The sequence below is a fragment of the Heteronotia binoei genome, chromosome 15 (assembly GCF_032191835.1).
Source record: "Heteronotia binoei isolate CCM8104 ecotype False Entrance Well chromosome 15, APGP_CSIRO_Hbin_v1, whole genome shotgun sequence".
Taxonomy (NCBI): Eukaryota; Metazoa; Chordata; class Lepidosauria; order Squamata; family Gekkonidae; genus Heteronotia; species Heteronotia binoei.
This window is the reverse complement of record NC_083237.1, coordinates 64911677-64929616: the sequence shown is the minus strand read 5'-3', so window position 1 is coordinate 64929616 and position 17940 is coordinate 64911677. Positions and strand designations below refer to the sequence as shown.

The window sequence follows — 17940 nt, the reverse complement described above, 5'->3', positions numbered from 1 at the left end:
GAAAGGGCAGCTGCTGTGAGAGCGCTCTCAGCCCCACCCACCTCACAGGGTGTCTGTTGTGGGGGAGGAAGATAAAGGAGTTTGTGAACTGCTCTGAGACTCTTGAGTGGAGGGTGGAATATAAATCCAATGTCTTCTGGTCAAAAATCCACTGCTTGAATATATTTTAATCACAATTTCCGCCTTTCCCTTACTTCAGACTAATTTCCTTGACTTTCCTTGACCAATTTCCATTTCCCTGACTTTCCAGAAAGTGGCAACCCTGAAGTTTCTGCTTATATGCACAATTAAACCTTGTTGGTCTTCAAAGGTGCCCCACCGGACTCAAACTTTGTTCCGCTGCTTCATGGCTGCCCACCTGACTCCAATATTAATTTCAGTATGAGCTTTCATGAGATGGGACTCACTTTGGCCTTAAAACATCTCAAATAACTCCCAACTAAAGATGCGAAGGCCCTACAAAACACCAGGCAAAAATGCTTTCAGGGTTTTTTTCTGGGGAGTTTTGGAGAAATTTTGGTGGGCACTGAAAAAAAATCTCACAGAACGTTTTTACTTTGAACAGATTCTGAGTGAAATGCTTTTTCAGACAATGTTTTACTCATTCAGTACAGTACAGCACAAAGAAGTTCTCAGTTTATCCATCAGACAAATAGGCAATTTTTTGTGAGTGCTGAAAGGGCACAGGGTACAGTGGTCTGCAAGTCTCTCTCTTAGTAGTGGCTATATTTGCAATTCTACCTATTGAGAACAAAGGCATTTATACTTTTAAATGCCATAAATTTCCCAATTCAGTTAATTTTATGTGTTAACTAAACGATGAATTATGTGTTTTCTGTTGTTAAAGCAACACATTACATTTAAGCTTGAGAGAAAAGAATCATATATTTCAGTTTTTCCCCAAATGATGAGAGGTGGAATTCTCACTGGCTTTACATCTTTACTATTCAACAGCGTGAAGTAATACTAAATCTAAGAGTTTCTGTGCACAAACCATTTGGAAACTCAAGATTAATACATTAATCCACAACCTCAGCTAGTTAACTGAACCCCAAGAAGAGACGGCACAGATTCCTGGCCCACACGGGCTCCATCCCCCACAAGTTTCCAAGACGTGAATATGCTTTCTATCAGCGTACCCTTGCAAAGCACAGACGGACAATCCATATATGGAAAATTATCTCATTACAGGAACAATAATAATCCTTTAGAGCTTTTTGGGTTGGAGAACGGCCAATACACAACTACTGTGCACAAAGTTTAGTCTAGTTCTCGAAAGGTCTTTTGTGAGCGTTTTGGAGCATTACTGAAATTCTCCCCCCCCCCCTCCACCCAATTCGATTTATAAGATTTTCAGATGAGCCAAATTCTCTCCAATCTCTACAGCTTCCAAAACAAACCAAAAGACAAAAAAACAAATGAACCACATATTTATTTATTTATTTTATTCCGTTTGTATCTCGCCCTCCTCGCCTAGGCAGCCTCAGGACGGCTCACATAGACATACACGCGCATGAGTAAACACAGTAATACATTAAAACCATAAACCATAGAATAATATAAAAACATAAAATACATACAATATTTCGGTGCTATAATCTTACTGTCCGTCCATTAGGCAATGCTACCTCAACTGACTTCTTTTGGCTGGCTAGTGTGCCATCGAAAATTATCTTCCAATTTTGAAGATATGAAATTTAATTTGCTTTTCTTCTATTCTCATGATTAGCCGCACAGTGGAGAGCGCGCGTGAAAGATTATACCAGGAATAAAACTTTGTTTGTCTTAAAAGTCCCACTGGACTCAAACTCTGTTTTCCTGCCTCTTACCACTCTTATTGCTTGACTGCTGTTTATTGGATTAATCTAAAAATTCACCAAAAAAAGCAGAAATGAAGATACTTTACCTTAAACTTGGTTATTTTTAGAAGGCAGTTAACACAAGGAAGCGGAAAGCACATTACAAATGAAGACCCTCACCTAAGGCAAGCTCAGAAGCCATGTCTCACATCAACTGGGAAGCAAAGTATGCAAGTCACAATCATAGCCATCTCTCACTGGTTAGAATGAGAAGGCAGAATGGCGCTTGTTTCACTACATAAAGTAAGCAGACAACGGTATAAGCGTTTCACCTCTTCTCTCCAAATGAAACTTGTTTCTTCTTGTTTCTGTCTTGCTATACCATCTAACTGGCCTCCCAACACTGACAACCACCAACTACCATCTGGACTGAGGAGAAAATCGGGCCAATATAGTTGGCATCTTTGGATATCAGGCTGTGTATTTAAGTGTCCACACTATCCATGCTGTTACTGGCTTAAATGTTCTGATTTTTCTCTATATCTAGAGATTACAAATAGGATTACAAACAGAAAAATTTCCAAAAGAAGACAGGACTTTAATTTGGTATTTGCTCTCAGCTGCTAGGACATTGTATGCGCAGTTGCGGAAGCAAGAAAAAATACCAGAGAAATGGGATTGGATTGTGAAAGTTTTATCGTGGAGTGAGATGGATAAATTAACAAGAACTTTAAGAGAATGTGATTTGGATGTGTTTAAAAACGAGTGGAAGAAATCTAAAAGATATATAGAGCAAGAGTGGAACGTAAAAAGACATTGGACAATTTTTTAACATGAATGAGAAGAAAACGACACTGAACTTTGATTGGTTAGGGGTACCTTAACAGTTGAATTTAAATATATAACTTCGGGGGAAGTCTAGCAGCGGAAGGAGGGGGGATAGAAAATATCATATGGGTTAGAGATAGAAAGGATATAATTAAACATTGTAACCATATGTTATCAATAAATTGTTAAAACGAACTGTTCTGATTTTTAATGTTTTTAAATGTTTAACTGTTTTACTGTTTTATTGTAATAGTGTAATTATTGGTTTCACTATTTGACATGTTGGAATCTGCCCTGAGCCCAATTTGGGAAAGTGCGGAATATAAATCCACAGAAATAGATAGAAGATAGATGGAAGATAGAAGATAGATGGAAGATAGAAGATAGAAGGAAGATAGATAGATAGATAGATAGATAGATAGATAGATAGATAGATAGATAGATAGATAGATAGATAGAAGGAAAATAGAGAGAGAGAGAGAGAGAGAGAGAGAAGGAAGATAGAGAGAGAGAGAGAGAAGGAAGGAAGATAGAGAGAGAGAGAGAGAGAGAGAGAGAGAGAGAAGGAAGATAGAGAGAGAGAGAGAGAGAGAGAGAGAGAGATAGTAAAAGCTGACAGTCCAAGCTGACCAATAGTGGTGTGGCTAGATTCCGAATAAATCCCAGCTAATCAACTGATGTGGAGAGTCTACAAACCATGCATTTTAGATTCTTAAAGCTGTTTCTGTTCCTGAGGCAAACAAGTATTTCATATATTCCAATTTCTCTCCAAATTCCTGCTTTTCAAAACCAGAAGAAGAACAATGAAAACTCAACTATTTTTTTTCTAAATTTCCAGAAAAATAACATTCCTATGTCTAATTTGGGACCATTTTTAGTCATTCAGAAGTTTTTCAGTCTATAAACCGATGAATCAACTGACTTGTCACTGTTCTAGTCACCTCCACACCATTCACTGTTCCACACACACACACACACCCCTTACATTTCACAGGCTGCCACTTCGTCCTATCAGATCATACTGGTCCAAGGGGAAAAATACAGGGGGAGGAGGGCAGTCAAGCATACCTGGTGTCTTGCAGTTGGATCTTATGGGGCAGACACTAAAACCTAAACAAATAATTATCATGCAATAAATATTTGAGGAGCTTTAAATTTCCCTTCCTAAAATGGGAATCTGTTTTCATTATCTCTTGCCTAACTATACATATTCATAGAATCATAGAGCATAGAGTTGAAAGGTACCTCCAGGGTCATCTAGTCCAACCCCCTGCACAATGCAGGAAACTCACAAACCCCTCCCCCTGAATTCACAGGATCTTCATCGCTGTCAGATGGCCATCTAGCCTCTGTTTAAAAACCTCCAAGGAAGGAGAGCCCACCACCTCCTGAGGAAGCCTGTTCCACTGAAGAACCGCTCTAACGGTCAGGAAGTTCTTCCTAATGTTGAGCCAGAAACTCTTAATTTCAACCCTTTGGTTCTGGTCCTACCTTCTGGGGCCACAGAAAACAATTCTGCACCTTCCTCCATATGGCAGCCCTTCAAGGACTTGAAGATGGCGATCCTATCACCTCCTCCCCAGGCTAAACATGCCCAGCTCCTTCAACCTTTCAATTTTAAATACGTTACTTTGTAATTCAAAGCCCAAATTTCAAATCCCGATATTTAAAAAACTATTTCCTATTCAAGAACTATATCCTAAGCAAAATCAATCTTCCAAACAGTTTGGTGTAGTGGTTAAGTGTGCGGACTCTTATCTGGGAGAACCAGGTTGAATTCCCCACTCCTCCATTTGCACCTGCTGGAATGGCCTTGGGTCAGCCATAGCTCTGGCAGAGGTTGTCCTTGAAAGGGCAGTTGCTGTGAGAGTCCTCTCAGCCCCACCCACCTAACAGGGTGTCTGTTGTGGGGGAGGAAGGGAAAGGAGATTGTAGGCCGCTCTGAGACTCTGTCCTTGAAAGGGCAGCTGCTGTGAGAGCCCTCTCCAGCTCCACCCACCTCACAGGGTGTCTGTTGTGGGGGAGGAAGGGAAAGGAGATTGTGAGCCGCTCTGGGACTCTTCGGAGTGGAGGGCGGGATACAAATCCAATATCATCATCAAACACCAGTCTGGCTTTCCCGGTAATCCTGGGCATCCAACAACCCACAGCCTTTGCAGAGAGACCTTCCCAATTTCCCCTCCCACTGCAGCCCACTGACACCCCTCCCCCCCCCCCACTTCACAGATCAGGGGGACCCTGAGGACAGCACAGGGAGCCAAGTGGGGTTCTGCAGTGGGAGGAGGGAAATTGACAGAAACGACGAAGACTTAAGCCCCTCTTGCAAAGACTTAAGTGCCCCTGAAGTCTTTGGAGCTGTACGGTTGGAGATGCGCCAGCGCCATTCATTATCCTTATTCATGTTCAAATGACACAAAGTTGGCGCACCACACGGCCTCCTGGCATCCCGCACGAGGAGTCACCACAACAAGCCGTCAACATGCCACTCTTACTAATAAGAAACAAGGGGGGGCATCAGGAGGAGGCGGCAGCTGGGGATAATGAGCCATTCACAGGGAAAGGGTAACAGGCCAGGTCACTTCCCAGACGAGGCAATGCCCGCTCAAGTGGGTTCACGCTGCCCGCTTGCAAACAAGGGGCCATTCACCCCCGGGGACACCCTGACTAGCAAAAGGAACGCACTTCCCTATGCAATGCAGACAGCCATGTTGGTCTGCGGAAGGGGTCCACTAGCAACTTAAAGACCAAGGAGAGTTCCAGGGATTCTGCTTTCAAGGGCCAACGCTCCCTTCATTAGACACAGCAGACTCAACGTGGAGATCAGAGTCCTTTTATTATCAGAAGGTGAAAGGCGATGTAAACAGTACTTCAGGTGGGCAGCCGTGGTGGTCTGAAGCAGCAGCCCAGAGTAAAGTTTTACCCTGGCCATCACGATGTCCTCTGGCACCACATCCTCCACATTTTAATCACGTCTTCTGTAAACAAGGATTTCCTTTGGCATGTCCTGATTCTATCAGCTTCACTGGATGCTCTTCAGGGTTAGCATTTTGGGGGAAGGATGAAAAAACCCTCTCATGTTCAACTCACTCCACCCTGCGTATACTTTTATAACCTCTGTCATGTCCTGCCTTAGTCACCTCCAGGGGTCATTTTGTAGAAAAAAGAGGTGCTAGAGCTCAGTAGCAGAACTCATTTGTGTATGCCACACACCCAACATTACCGGAAGGTATAATAAATTATATCAGCTCAGGATCTACCTTAAAATGCTTCTTGAATTATAACTGTAAGAAAACCTTACTCCCATCCACTGTTCCCTCTAAGCTGAGTTAGTGTGAGCTGGTTCATAGATTTTTAGCCTTCAGCTCATACCTTTTTGTCTCAGCTCAGGAAGGATGACCCCAGAGCACAATTGATGCAGCAGCTCACAACTTTAATGCCAGTAGCTCACAAAGTAGAATTTTTGCTCACAAGACTCTGCAGCTTAGAGGGAACATTGCTCCCATCATACCTTTTGGGTTACTTTATCCTCTGCGGCCACAGTGGCATGATGTAGATTTCCATCTGTCTGCTTTATATGTTTTGCTTCTTTTCCCATTATTTGTGGAGGGGAATGGCTCATTATCTTAAGTCAAATCTTAAGAGTTCAGCAAAATTCTCACAGGGAGTTTGAACAATGGAGCCCAGAAGCAAGGGGTTTTTTTTTTGGGGGGGGGGGGGAATAAGAAAGAGCGCAATAAAATGTAGAAGTTGCAGAACTCAGCCTCTGCAGTTTTTCCTCCTTGGGAAGGTGCTCCAACCCCCTCGTCATCTTGGTTGCCACCTTCTGTGCTTTTCCCAGCTCTTCAAGACCCTTCCTGAGATCTGGTGACCAGCACTTCACATCAGGCTGTGCCATGGCGAGGGTTACCTGATGTTCTCTTTTTTTGTGTGTATATTCTCTTTGGGGCTCTTTAAAAAAAAAAATTGATGAAAATGTCCTCTTTTTTTGTTGGGAGGTTTGCCCGACAGTGGAGGCAAGCTTCAGCTTAAACAGGAGGGGTATTTAAAATAAGATTTGTTGCAGTGCTCGGTTTGTAGTCTCTCTCTCTCTCTCTCTCTCTCGGCTTGGCTTCGCAAACGAAGATTTAAGAAGGGTGCAGTAGTCCACGTCTGCTGCAGGCTCACTGGTGGCTGACAAGACCAATGCGGGACAGGCAGGTCCAGCCACAGTGGCTGCAGGGAAAAGTCTGATTTGGGGTTGGTGCTGTAGCAGTGCGATTCTTCCTCAATCTCCTTTTGTCCTCAAGACCAGCTATGCGTGCGTTCTCAAAGGAAGAGACAGCCTGGTGGATGGTGTGCCTCCATGCTTTGCAATCTGAGGCTAGGTCAGACCACTGGTGATGGTTGATGCGACAGGTGCCAAGGGATTTCTTCAAGGAGTCCTTGTACCGCTTCTTTGGTGCCCCTCTATTTCGATGGCCGGTGGAGAGTTCGCCATACAGGGCAATCTTGGGAAGGCGATGGTTTTCCATCCTAGAAATATGCCCTGTCCAGCGCAGCTGCGTCTTCAACAGCGGTGCCTCAATGCTTGTGACCTCCGCCCGCTCGAGGACTTCAGTGTTGGTCACAAAGTCACTCCAGTGGATGTTGAGGATGGTGCGAAGGCTTGTAGTAGTCAGTTGAGAAATATGTCGTCGTTTTTGCTTTTCAAACCATGGTAATTCACGCCATGGCTCTATGCAAAGTCTGCAATACAGGACTCCCTGCTTGACTCAACGGACTGCAACCACAGTGTATTTGCAGCAGTCACCGTAGGGCAAACAACTGCCGATAATCCAGTGAATCAATCCAAATTGTAAATACTACATGTCAATAGGGGATGCAAAAATTCAAAGCCCTTCCCAAGGTCAAGAGAACTGTAGCCCAGGGCAGCTGTAGGTGGCCTGCCTCACCTTCCTCAGACCAACAGGAACTGGGACCATAAAAGTCTCTTGCCAGGCCAGATCAATGGTCCATCAAGTCCAGCTCCCTGTCACCTAAAGCTACCTGGATGAGGAAGGGGAAACTGAGTCATGGGGCTCTTGCCAGCACCTGACCCTGCTCTGTGACCTTTCTTAATCTCTGTAGCCTTCAGAGTCTCACTATTCAAGTCCTATCCCTGTTTTAAGGATTTATAGCACATACCAGCCCCATGGCGCAGAGTGGTAAAGCTGCAGTACTGCAGTCCGAGCTCTCTGCTCACGGCCTGAGTTTGATCCCAGCGGAAGCTGGCCTCGGATAGCCAGCTCCAGGTTGACTGAGCCTTTCATCCTTCTGAGGTAGGTAAAATGGGTACCCAGCTTGCTGGGGGGAAAGTGTAGATGACTGGGGAAGGCAATGGCAAACCACCCCGTAAGAAAGTCTGCCGTGAAAACGTTGTGATGTGACATCACCCCAGAGTCGGAAACGACTGGTGCTTGCACAGGGGACCACCTTTACCTTTATAGCGCATGACATTGACACGGTTTCACCCAGTGGTTCTCAGATTTATGTTCTGAAAACAACTGTAGGTATAACTAAAGGAACATATGTGTGTAAATGTGCCCCCAAAAGTCATTATGTGGATCGGTATGGAGAAAGAAGAGGGCTCATTCTAGTAATTGGGGTCAATGTTTGCTCCACTGAACAAGTTCTCCCTTCCAGCAATCCAGAGCCAAGCAAGGACTCCTCCATACCAGCCTCCACCTCTGCATTGCCACAAGGGGAGGGACGGTGGCTCAGTGATAGAGCATCTGCTTGGGAAGCAGAAGGTCCCAGGTTCAATCCCCGGCATCTCCAAAAAAGGGTCCAGGCAAATAGGTGTGAAAAACCTCAGCTTGAGACCCTGGAGAGCCATGAATGGGGCTGTGGCTCAGGGGTAGAGCATCTGCTTGGGAAGCAGAAGGACCCAGGTTCAATCCCTGGCATCTCCAAAAAAGGGTCCAGGCAAATAGGCATGAAAAACCTCAGCTGGAGACCCTGGAGAGCCGTGAATGAGGCTGTGGCTCAGTGGTAGAGCATCTGCTTGGGAAGCAGAAGGTCCCAGGTTCAATCCCCGGCATCTCCAAAAAAAAGGTCCAGGGAAATGGGTGTGAAAAACCTCAGCTGGAGACCCTGGAGAGCCATGAATGGGGCTGTGGCTCAGTGGCAGAACATCTGCTTGGGAAGCAGAAGGTCCCAGGTTCATCCCTGGCATCTCCCACTAAAAGGGTCCAGGCAAATAGGTGTGAAAAACCTCAGCTGGAGACCCTGGAGAGCCATGAATGGGGCTGTGGCTCAGTGGTGGAGCATCTGCTTGGGAAGCAGGAGGTCCCAGGTTCAATCCTTGGCATCTCCACTAAAAAAGGGTCCAGGCAAAAAGGTGTGAAAAACCTCAGCTGGAGACCCTGGAGAGCCATGAATGGGGCTGCGGCTCAGGGGTAAAGCATCTGCTTGGGAAGCAGAAGGTCCCAGGTTCAATCCCTGGCATCTCCAAAAAAGGGTCCAGGCAAATAGGCGTGAAAAACCTCAGCTTGAGACCCTGGAGAGTCGCTGCCAGTCTGAGAAGACAATACTGACTTTGATGGACCGAGGGTCTGATTCAGTATAGGCAGCTTCATATGTTCATATGTTCATAAGCCCATGCATGTCCCTCACCCATAGTCAACAAAGCAGGTTTTCGTATTCTAGACCAATGTTTTAAGTTTTTCTTCAAGGTTTAACATGCCCAGTCACTTTTGGGTCCCTCAGGGCATTTGTCTTTTAGTATCCTCATAGATCTCAATGGTCAGGCCACACCTGGAGTCTTGTGTGCAGTTCTGGAGGCCTCACTTGAAGAAGGATGTGGACAGAATGGAGCGGGTGCAGAGAAGAGCAATCAGCAGCCTGGAGACGGAGCCCTAGGAGGAAAGGCTGAGGGGCTTGGGAAAGTTCAGTCTGGAGAAGAGGAGTCTGAGGGGAGACAAGATGGCTTTCTTTAAAAATTGGAAAGGCTGTCACTTGGAGGAGGAGACTGTAGATATATACCTTGCCCTTCTCTCTGAATCAGAGCCTCAGAGCAGCTTACAATCTTTTTTATCGTCTCCCCCCACAACAGGCGCCCTGTGAGGTGGGTGGGGCTGAGAGAGCTCTTACTGCAGCTGCCCTTTCAAGGACAACTCCTGCGAGGGCTATGGCTGACCCAAGGCCATTCCAGTGTCAAGAGGACTCTTGCCATTAACAGGGAGTGCTTTCACTTTTCACTGCCTCTGCTTTGCACCGCCATTAAGCTCCCACCTGCAAGGGGCCTGGGAAGAACTCTGTGGGGAGGGACTGTTCGCTTCGTGCTTTCCCTTTGAATGTGTAATAGCCTAAGCCTGATCCATAAGAAGGGGCAGAGCACCTGCCAAAACTAGTTTTCGCAAAGCCCATCTTGCCCTGACCTGTCATGTATCAATAAATAGCCATTCTTGCAATGGACTGTCTCTGATCATTGAACTGCTGGGGACTTGACATACAGCAGCTGCAAGTGGAGGAGTGGGGAATCAAACCCGGTTCTCCCAGGTAAGAGTCTGCACATTTAACCACTACACCAAACTGGAGGGCAGGGAGCTGTTCCTGTTGCTAGCAGAGGACAAGACTCACAGGGACGGGTTTAAATTATGGGTGGGAAGGTACCGGCTGCATATTGGGGAGGCAGTGAGCTCCCCCTCCATGGCAGTCTTCAAGCAGCAGCTAAATGAACATTTGTCAGGGATGCTCTAAGCTGATCCCACACTGAGCAGGGGGGTGGACTAGGTGGCCTGTCTGGCCCCCTCCAACTCTACAGTTCTGTGATTCTGCCTCCTATTCTCCAGGACAGCAGGAAAGGTACCGCCTCGGACACGTCAGCAACGCATGGTGACACTCTCCATCAGACCTTAGGAACAGCCGATAGAAGCACACTCCCCCAAAGGCGACCACATTACGAGGCTCTCTTTTTAAAAAGGAATCTGTCTTTCCAGAACATCATCATATATATTATTACAAATATGTATCTCAGGCTGGAAACTAGCAACAGGTTTTTCATAACACCAAAGCAAGGTAAAAGTAGTGATCCTCCAATGCTCTTTTTTCCCAAATCAGTTTGAATGCAAATTTCAACCAGCAACTTCCGACACTTGAAAAACAGTTTGCTTGAGTTGCAGTTTGCAAGCACAGGCACATTTGCACACCACTGTCCCAGGTCACTCCCTCACACCCCTCTCCCACTGTTTTATGTACAAAAGAGGCATTTAACAGTTAGCATGTTCACATTCTATATGAGACCACAACCTGGCCATTCTCAAACAGAAGAAGAGAAGAGATTAGATTTATATCCCGCCCTTCACTTGGGAGTCTCAGAGCAGTTTACAATCTTCTTCTCTTCCTCTCCTGACAACAGACACTCTGTAAGGTAGGCGGAGCTGAGAGAGCTCTCAGAGAACTGCTCTTGTGAGAGCAGCTCTGAGAGGACCATGACTGACCCAAGGTCACCCAGCAGCTGCATGCGGAGGAGGGGGGGGGGAATCAAACCCAGTTCTCCAGATTACAGTCCACCACTCTTAACCACTATGCCAACTGGCTCTCTGAGTTCTGAGCATGCACATGATAAAAGCCACCAACTGCCCAGGTGCAAAAGTCAAAAGTATAAGCTCAAAATGCAACTGATTCTAACTGATACATGACCCACCTGTGATGACCCTGCAGCATAGCCCAGGCAAGCCATAAATGGTGTGCATGTCCCAAAACTGGCTACTAGGTAGTCACCACAGTGAATTCCACAACGGCACAAATATAGAACTGCTGCAACTGCAACTTATTTTAAACTGCAAACGATCATCAATGCAATTAACGTAGGGTGCTGGAACAACATGAACAAATTCTGAAAGCGTTCTTTGTAAGCACAAAACCATTGCTGCTTAAAAGAAAGACCACTGTACTGAGCATGCCTCCTTCCCCAATCTGGCCTTTGTTCAAACAGGCATTGAAGGTGTCTATAGTGTATTAAAGGAGCAGCCCCGTGGCACAGAGTGATAACGCTTCAGTACTACATTCCAAGCTCTCTGCTCATGACCTGAGTTCAATCCCAGAGGAAGCTGAGTTCAGGTAGCCAGCTCAAGGTTGACTCAGCCTTCCATCCTTCCGAGGTCAGTAAAATGAGCACCCAGCTTGCTGGGGGGAAAGTGTAGATGACGGGGAGGGCAATGGCAAACCACCCCGTAAAAAGTCTGCCCTGAAAATGTGATGCGACGTCACCCCAGAGTCAGAAACCACGGGTGCTTGCACAGGGGACTACCTTTACCTTTTTATATTATATTGTATTGGCACTTTGGTCACATGACGAGAAGACAAAGAGTCACCAGAGAAGACAAGAATGCTGGGAAAAGTTGAAGGCAGCAGAGGGAGACTGACTTAATCAAGGAAGCCACGAGGGCCTTCTGTTTGCAAGACCCAAGCAAGGCTGTTACCGATGGGACATTTTGGAAGGCATTCATTCACAGGGCTGCTGTAAGTTGGAAGCAACCTGACGGCAGTACTGCAGCTTTACCACTCTGCGCCAAGAGTAAATTCCCTATAAATCAAAGGCCATTTGCTTCAAGTGAATGCACTTAGGTAAAAGGTAAAGAAAGAAGAAGATGATACTGGATTTATATCCCACCCTCCACTCCGAAGAGTCTCAGAGCAGCTCACAATCTCCTCTACCTTCCTCCCCCACAACAGACACCCTGTGAGGTGGGTGGGGCTGGAGAGGGCTCTCACAGCAGCTGCCCTTTCAAGGACAACCTCTGCCAGAACTCTGGCTGACCCAAGGCCATGCTAGCAGGTGCAAGTGGAGGAGTGGGGAATCAAACCCGGTTCTCCCAGATAAGAGAGCTCTGGCTGACCCAAGGCCATCCCAGCAGGTGCAAGTGGAGGAGTGGGGAATCAAACCCGGTTCTCCCAGATAAGAGAGCTCTGGCTGACCCAAGGCCATGCTAGCAGGTGCAAGTGGAGGAGTGGGGAATCAAACCAGGTTCTCCCAGATAAGAGAGCTCTGTCTGACCCAAGGCCATCCCAGCAGATGCAAAAGGAGGAGTGGGGAATCAAACCCAGTTCTCCCAGATAAGAGAGCTCTGGCTGACCCAAAACCATTCCAGCAGCTGCAAGGGGAGGAGTGGGGAATCCAACCCGATTCTCCCAGATAAGAGAGCTCTGGCTGACCCAAGACCATGCTAACAGGTGCAAGTGGAGGAGTGGGGAATCAAACCCGGTTCTCCCAGATAAGAGAGCTCTGGCTGACTCAAGGCCATGCTAGCAGGTGCAAGGGGAGGAGTGGGGAATCAAACCCGGTTCTCCCAGATAAGAGAGCTCTGGCTGACCCAAGGCCATGCTAGCAGCTGCAAGTGGAGGAGTGGGGAATCAAACCCGGTTCTCCCAGATAAGAGTCCGCACACTTAACCACTACACCAAACTGGCTCTCCAGTGCAGTTGTTTCTGACTCTAGGGTGACGTCGCATCACAACGTTTTCACGGCAGAAGGATGGAAGGCTGAGTCAACCTTGAGCCGGCTACTTGAACCCAGCTTCCGCCAGGATTGAACTCAGGTCGTGAGCAGAGAGCTCGGACTGCAGTACTGCAGCTTTACCACTTTGCACACTTAGGACTGGATTTCAAATCTCTGTATTGTTACTCTCTCTCGGATGTAAGGCTTGAAAAGACCTCAAAGATCTTCTGTAAATCACATAAATATTCTAAAATGAAATGCAGGAATACTGTAAAGTCATGCATGACAGTCTACACTAAAACCTAGGAGGTTATAAAACCAAACTTGCTGTCCCAACAACCCTATGAAGAAGGTCAGCATTTTCTAGTCCCTGACAGCAAAACTGCTCTCACCAAAGGTCTCATCCTCAGAGGCAGACTGAGTGTATGTAACTACTATGTGTGCATGTATGTAATTTTGGAAATTTCTGCTTCGATAACCACAAACTGAAATCAAACTACAGGGCAGTATCCATTGATGCATGAGCAAAAAAAGAAAACGCATTTAGTGTAGTTCTGCATGCGCAAGCAGTAACGCAACACCTGCAGAGCTTCAGTATCATTTTTAAACAAACCAAGAACGTGTGTGTGGATGGATGGAAAGTCCAATGGAAGATTCCCATGATTTCATTTTAAACTGGTTTTGAGACAGAATTGAAACAACCATCCTGTGTATCGCCTTTTACTTCTGGAAAAGGAAGTGGGAGGAAGAATCGCTTTTCTCTTTAGACACGGAGGCAGCAAGGACCCACTGTACCCCTTCACCTTGTGCAAGGCCTGTTAACACACACAGAGGTCTCCCGGGGAATCCTATTCAAATGGCATCTTCTACACAATCCAGAAGAAGAAAACTGGAGAGTTTATGCTTTCAGATGAGACTGATTTGTTCACTCACTCCTGTAAATACTGTATTTCCTCGAAAGGAGAACAACCAAGACTGAAAGATGGCCCCTTTATAAAAAGGTCACACACACACACAATTACTGAGCACACAAAGCTGCCTTCTACTGAATCAGACCCCACCTTGGTCCATCAAGGTCAGTAGCTTCTCAAACCGGCAGCGGCTCTCCAGTCTCAGACTGAGGGTCTGACCACCTACCACCCGTGTGCAGATGTTAGATGATCTGCCTTCCTTTTATTGATGGCATACCTGGGGTCGGGGAGAGGAACTGGCTCTTGCTTTGAGCAGACAGCTCTGGTGCCACCAATAGTGAACTCTTAATGAAATGTAAACTGAGGTACTTCATTTTAATCAAGGCTTTTTTTGTAGCAGAAACTTCTTTGCATATTAGCCCACACCCCTCCGATGCAGCCAATCCTCCAAGAGCTTACAGTAGGCTCTGTAAGCTCTTGGAGGATTGGCTACAATCAGGAGGGCGTGACCTAACATGCAAAGGAGTTCCTGCTACAAAAAAGCCCTGGTTTTAATTGTTAATTGTTTTAATAGTTGATGTTATATACTGATATAAACTGCCCTGAGCAGAGGAGGAAGTGCTAGAAGCCAAATAAAAGAAATACATATTGTACAAGGAAATGTTCTGCAGGCGGTGTTCCCCTCCCAGCAGATCCGACCTTTTCCCCAAAAGTCTCTCCTGTCAGGGCCTGACAAAAGGATCCCACAGACAAGCATCCAAATCTGTCTCATGGGCACTAAAGCGCCCAACCCCAAGTCCTGGGACGATGATCCCATCTGACTGGCCCCTCGGGACTGTGATTTGATTCTGGCAAGAAGAGGCTGGCGGCTATTTGAGTTGATGCTGAAAATGGACTCGTTCCATCCTCTGACGATGTGAACCTTCGATTCTGAATTGCATTTAAACGGGCATTGGATGTTCTTGAATGTTTGTGCTGAACTCAGCCTTAGCAAGTCCAACAAGCCGTTGTGATTTGTGGACTATTTTACTGAGAAGCTGAGAAAAGCCTCCCCCACTAAAGGAATAACTTGTCCTAGAAGAAGAAGAAATCTCCCCTTCTGCTGATCAGACTGCGTCAGCCATGCCAAACAGACAAGAAGGGGGAACTAAAACTCTGGATAGAGAGGCTGAAGTATTTACAAGCAATCTACTGTGTTCAAAAGACGGAGGGCACAAAATAGTAGAGTCATCGGCATGACAATTAGCCACCAAATGGCAACACCTTACGGACCAGAAAGGACTGGGACCATTTTATGGGACTTAAACCAAGTGTTAACAGGAAAGCCTGGAGCACTAAGCATGCGTACAGAGCGCAATCTAAAAAAAGACATAACCTACACAATATAGAACCTAAACACACTCAACATCAAGCTCTCAATGCCACCCATAGCCAGTCATTTGTCAGTCTGAAAGAACTTCCTGCGATTTTCATTACGAACTCCAAGAAGTTAAGAAAATTCATTAAAGGAAATGCCGTTTGGCCACCTTTCCCTCCCACATTTACCCTTTACATTCTGAATGAGTTGTCTCGATGCGTATCCACAGTCCACGCGCACAGGGCATCTGGAAAACCCACAAATGATTTTTTTATCCAGAGAGGCAAAGCAAACAGACTAGTCAGAAGCCTGTGCATGTGAGGAGGGAAGAAAGGAAGAGAAACACGGAGTCCCAGAAACTTTGGCTTTGGATCTCATTCACGTGGCCTACCAGAGCAGCAAACCTACATACTTCACAATTTAAGAGGCAGCGTCTGTCTTCCTTGAAACCCTTCTTGCCTGTGCTACGCAGAGTCCAGAAAGATTTTGAACTCAGAAATGACAGCGAATGTTAGCAACTCATCCAAAATTTCTAATCACCTGAAATTCAGAAGCTTGTAAGCAGGGCTTTTTTTTGTAGAAAAAGCCCAGCAGGAACTCATTTGCAAACTAAGCCACACACCCCTGGTGTAACCACTGTTTTGTGCGGGGCTTTTCTGTAGAAAAAGCCCAGCAGGAACTCATTTGCATGTTAGGCCACACCCCCTGGTTTGCATGTTGGGCCACACCCCAGCCGGAACTGCTTTCCTGTACGTTCCTGCTCAGAAAAAGCCCTGCCTGTATGTATTTATAAAGTCATGTCCTGCAAAAGCTGTCCTGCTTTGTGTACTGAGTTTCATCCCTTCCACCCCCCTCCCCTTCCAGTGGAATTTAATTAATGATTTTGTACCCGAAAGCTCCAGCCAGAAACATCCAGAGTGCTTGAGAAGCCAGACAATTCGTTATGCTGCATTTCCTTCCCCCCAATTCTCCTCCACTTTTGAAACCAGAACTTGCTCTAATGACTTCAAAGTTTCCCCCAACAAACAAGAAGCCTCTTCTCTTGTCTTGTTTTTAAGCGGCTGTGTGCGTGAATAACCCGCAAATACTTACGGTTCCCAGTGATTTCCAGGAGGCGAGAAATCCAACTTAGCTGGAGGAGACATTAAGAGATGTGGGATGAAAAACGGTTAACAAAGAAGGATGATAAATATGAGAATGTCGCTAAATGCAGCAAAATAATCATCGGGGCCGCAGATATTCCGGCAATGACCCAACGCTATCAGCGCGCGTGAGAAAACAAGTTTTGACAGCCGAAGAAAGACGTTGGGATCCTGCTATTGTCTGAGACAGCCCTTTTCTCCTCCCCCTGTTACGATGCACGGACATTATATGCATCTCGACCACTCAGCAGGGGGACACGCGGCTCTCCTTTCATGGCCGAGCGATATGAATAACAAGAACGGGAAAGGAGCGGCCCAACCCCTTTGCAGCCGTCAGCCTCCCAACCTCCCCCACCCTATCAGGCAAGCTGATTATTTCAGTAAAATACTTTTGAGTAATGAAGCATCTTGTCCATCTATTTTATTCTCCCCCCATCCCCTGTGATTAAAGAAAAGTCTCCTCCCACAGGAAAGAAATCACGAGACGGCTGGAGGGAAACACGTCCACTGAAACAAAGGCTCGTATTGACTAGGATGGAATTTCCTTCCAGGTGAAAAGATTTATCCCTTGGCCAAAGACCTACCAAAAATCAACCCTAAAAGCAGCTAACTACCTCAAGCTGTATAATGCCAGGTCGATCTCTTAGGAGGTTCCATTACACATTTCTATCCTGTTAATGTCACCAATTCATTCCGTGACATTTTTATACTGATCTGAAGGAATGTGCAAGTCTGAAACAGAGGGAATAGTAGATCAATTCTAAATAAGATCTACTTGGAATCCTACTCAGATCTATTCATTTGGGTATACTCCCAGGCAATACTCCCTCTAAGCTGTGGAGTTGTGTGAGCAAAAATTCTACTTGGTGAACTACCAGCATTAAGGTTGTGAGCAGGCGATTTGGCTACTGCATAAATTAGCTTGCTCTAGGGTCATCCTTCCGGAACTAAGACAAAAATGTGTGAGCCGTAGGTTATAAAACTGTGAGGTAGCTCGCACTCAGTTTAGAGGAAACACTGCTCGCAGGAAAGTGTTGTTAGGACTGCACTGTAAATGATTCAATATGCCCAATTTTCCAGTTCAAAGGGCTTCCCTTCTAAACTTTCTTCCACATTCACAAATATGGTTTTGAATCCTGGTACCTCTCCAAATTTCCTCTGATTTTCACACACTACAAATTTCCTATTCTTCTGCGTAGAAATCAACATGGGTGATCAATGCAAGGTGATAATCCTACACAAGGGTAAGCTGCATGGACATGTCTTAAGAATCTGTGATCACTGCCATTCTGCTTACGTGACAAGGGGCGTTTTCGCACTGACCGTATGCCGGAGCGACGTCCCTCTTTACTGCGCAGCGTCTGCGTGGATTTCGCACTAATTGCTCCGCAGAACCCGGAAGAGCCGCAAAGTCCCGCGGCTTTTGCGTCGCAAATGTAAACTG

The 17940-nt window shown here is 46.1% G+C and overlaps 1 protein-coding gene across 1 annotated transcript in view; it reads right to left on the bottom strand.

Annotated features, from left to right (window-relative positions):
• The window catches only part of GJC1 (gap junction protein gamma 1), a 43907-nt gene extending 27102 nt beyond the window's left edge, over positions 1 to 16805 (bottom strand). Inside the window, 1 exon segment of the mRNA XM_060256719.1 lies at positions 16447 to 16805. The gene's annotated coding sequence lies outside the window, so the exon portion shown is untranslated.
• Positions 16806 to 17940: the final 1135 nt, after the last annotated feature.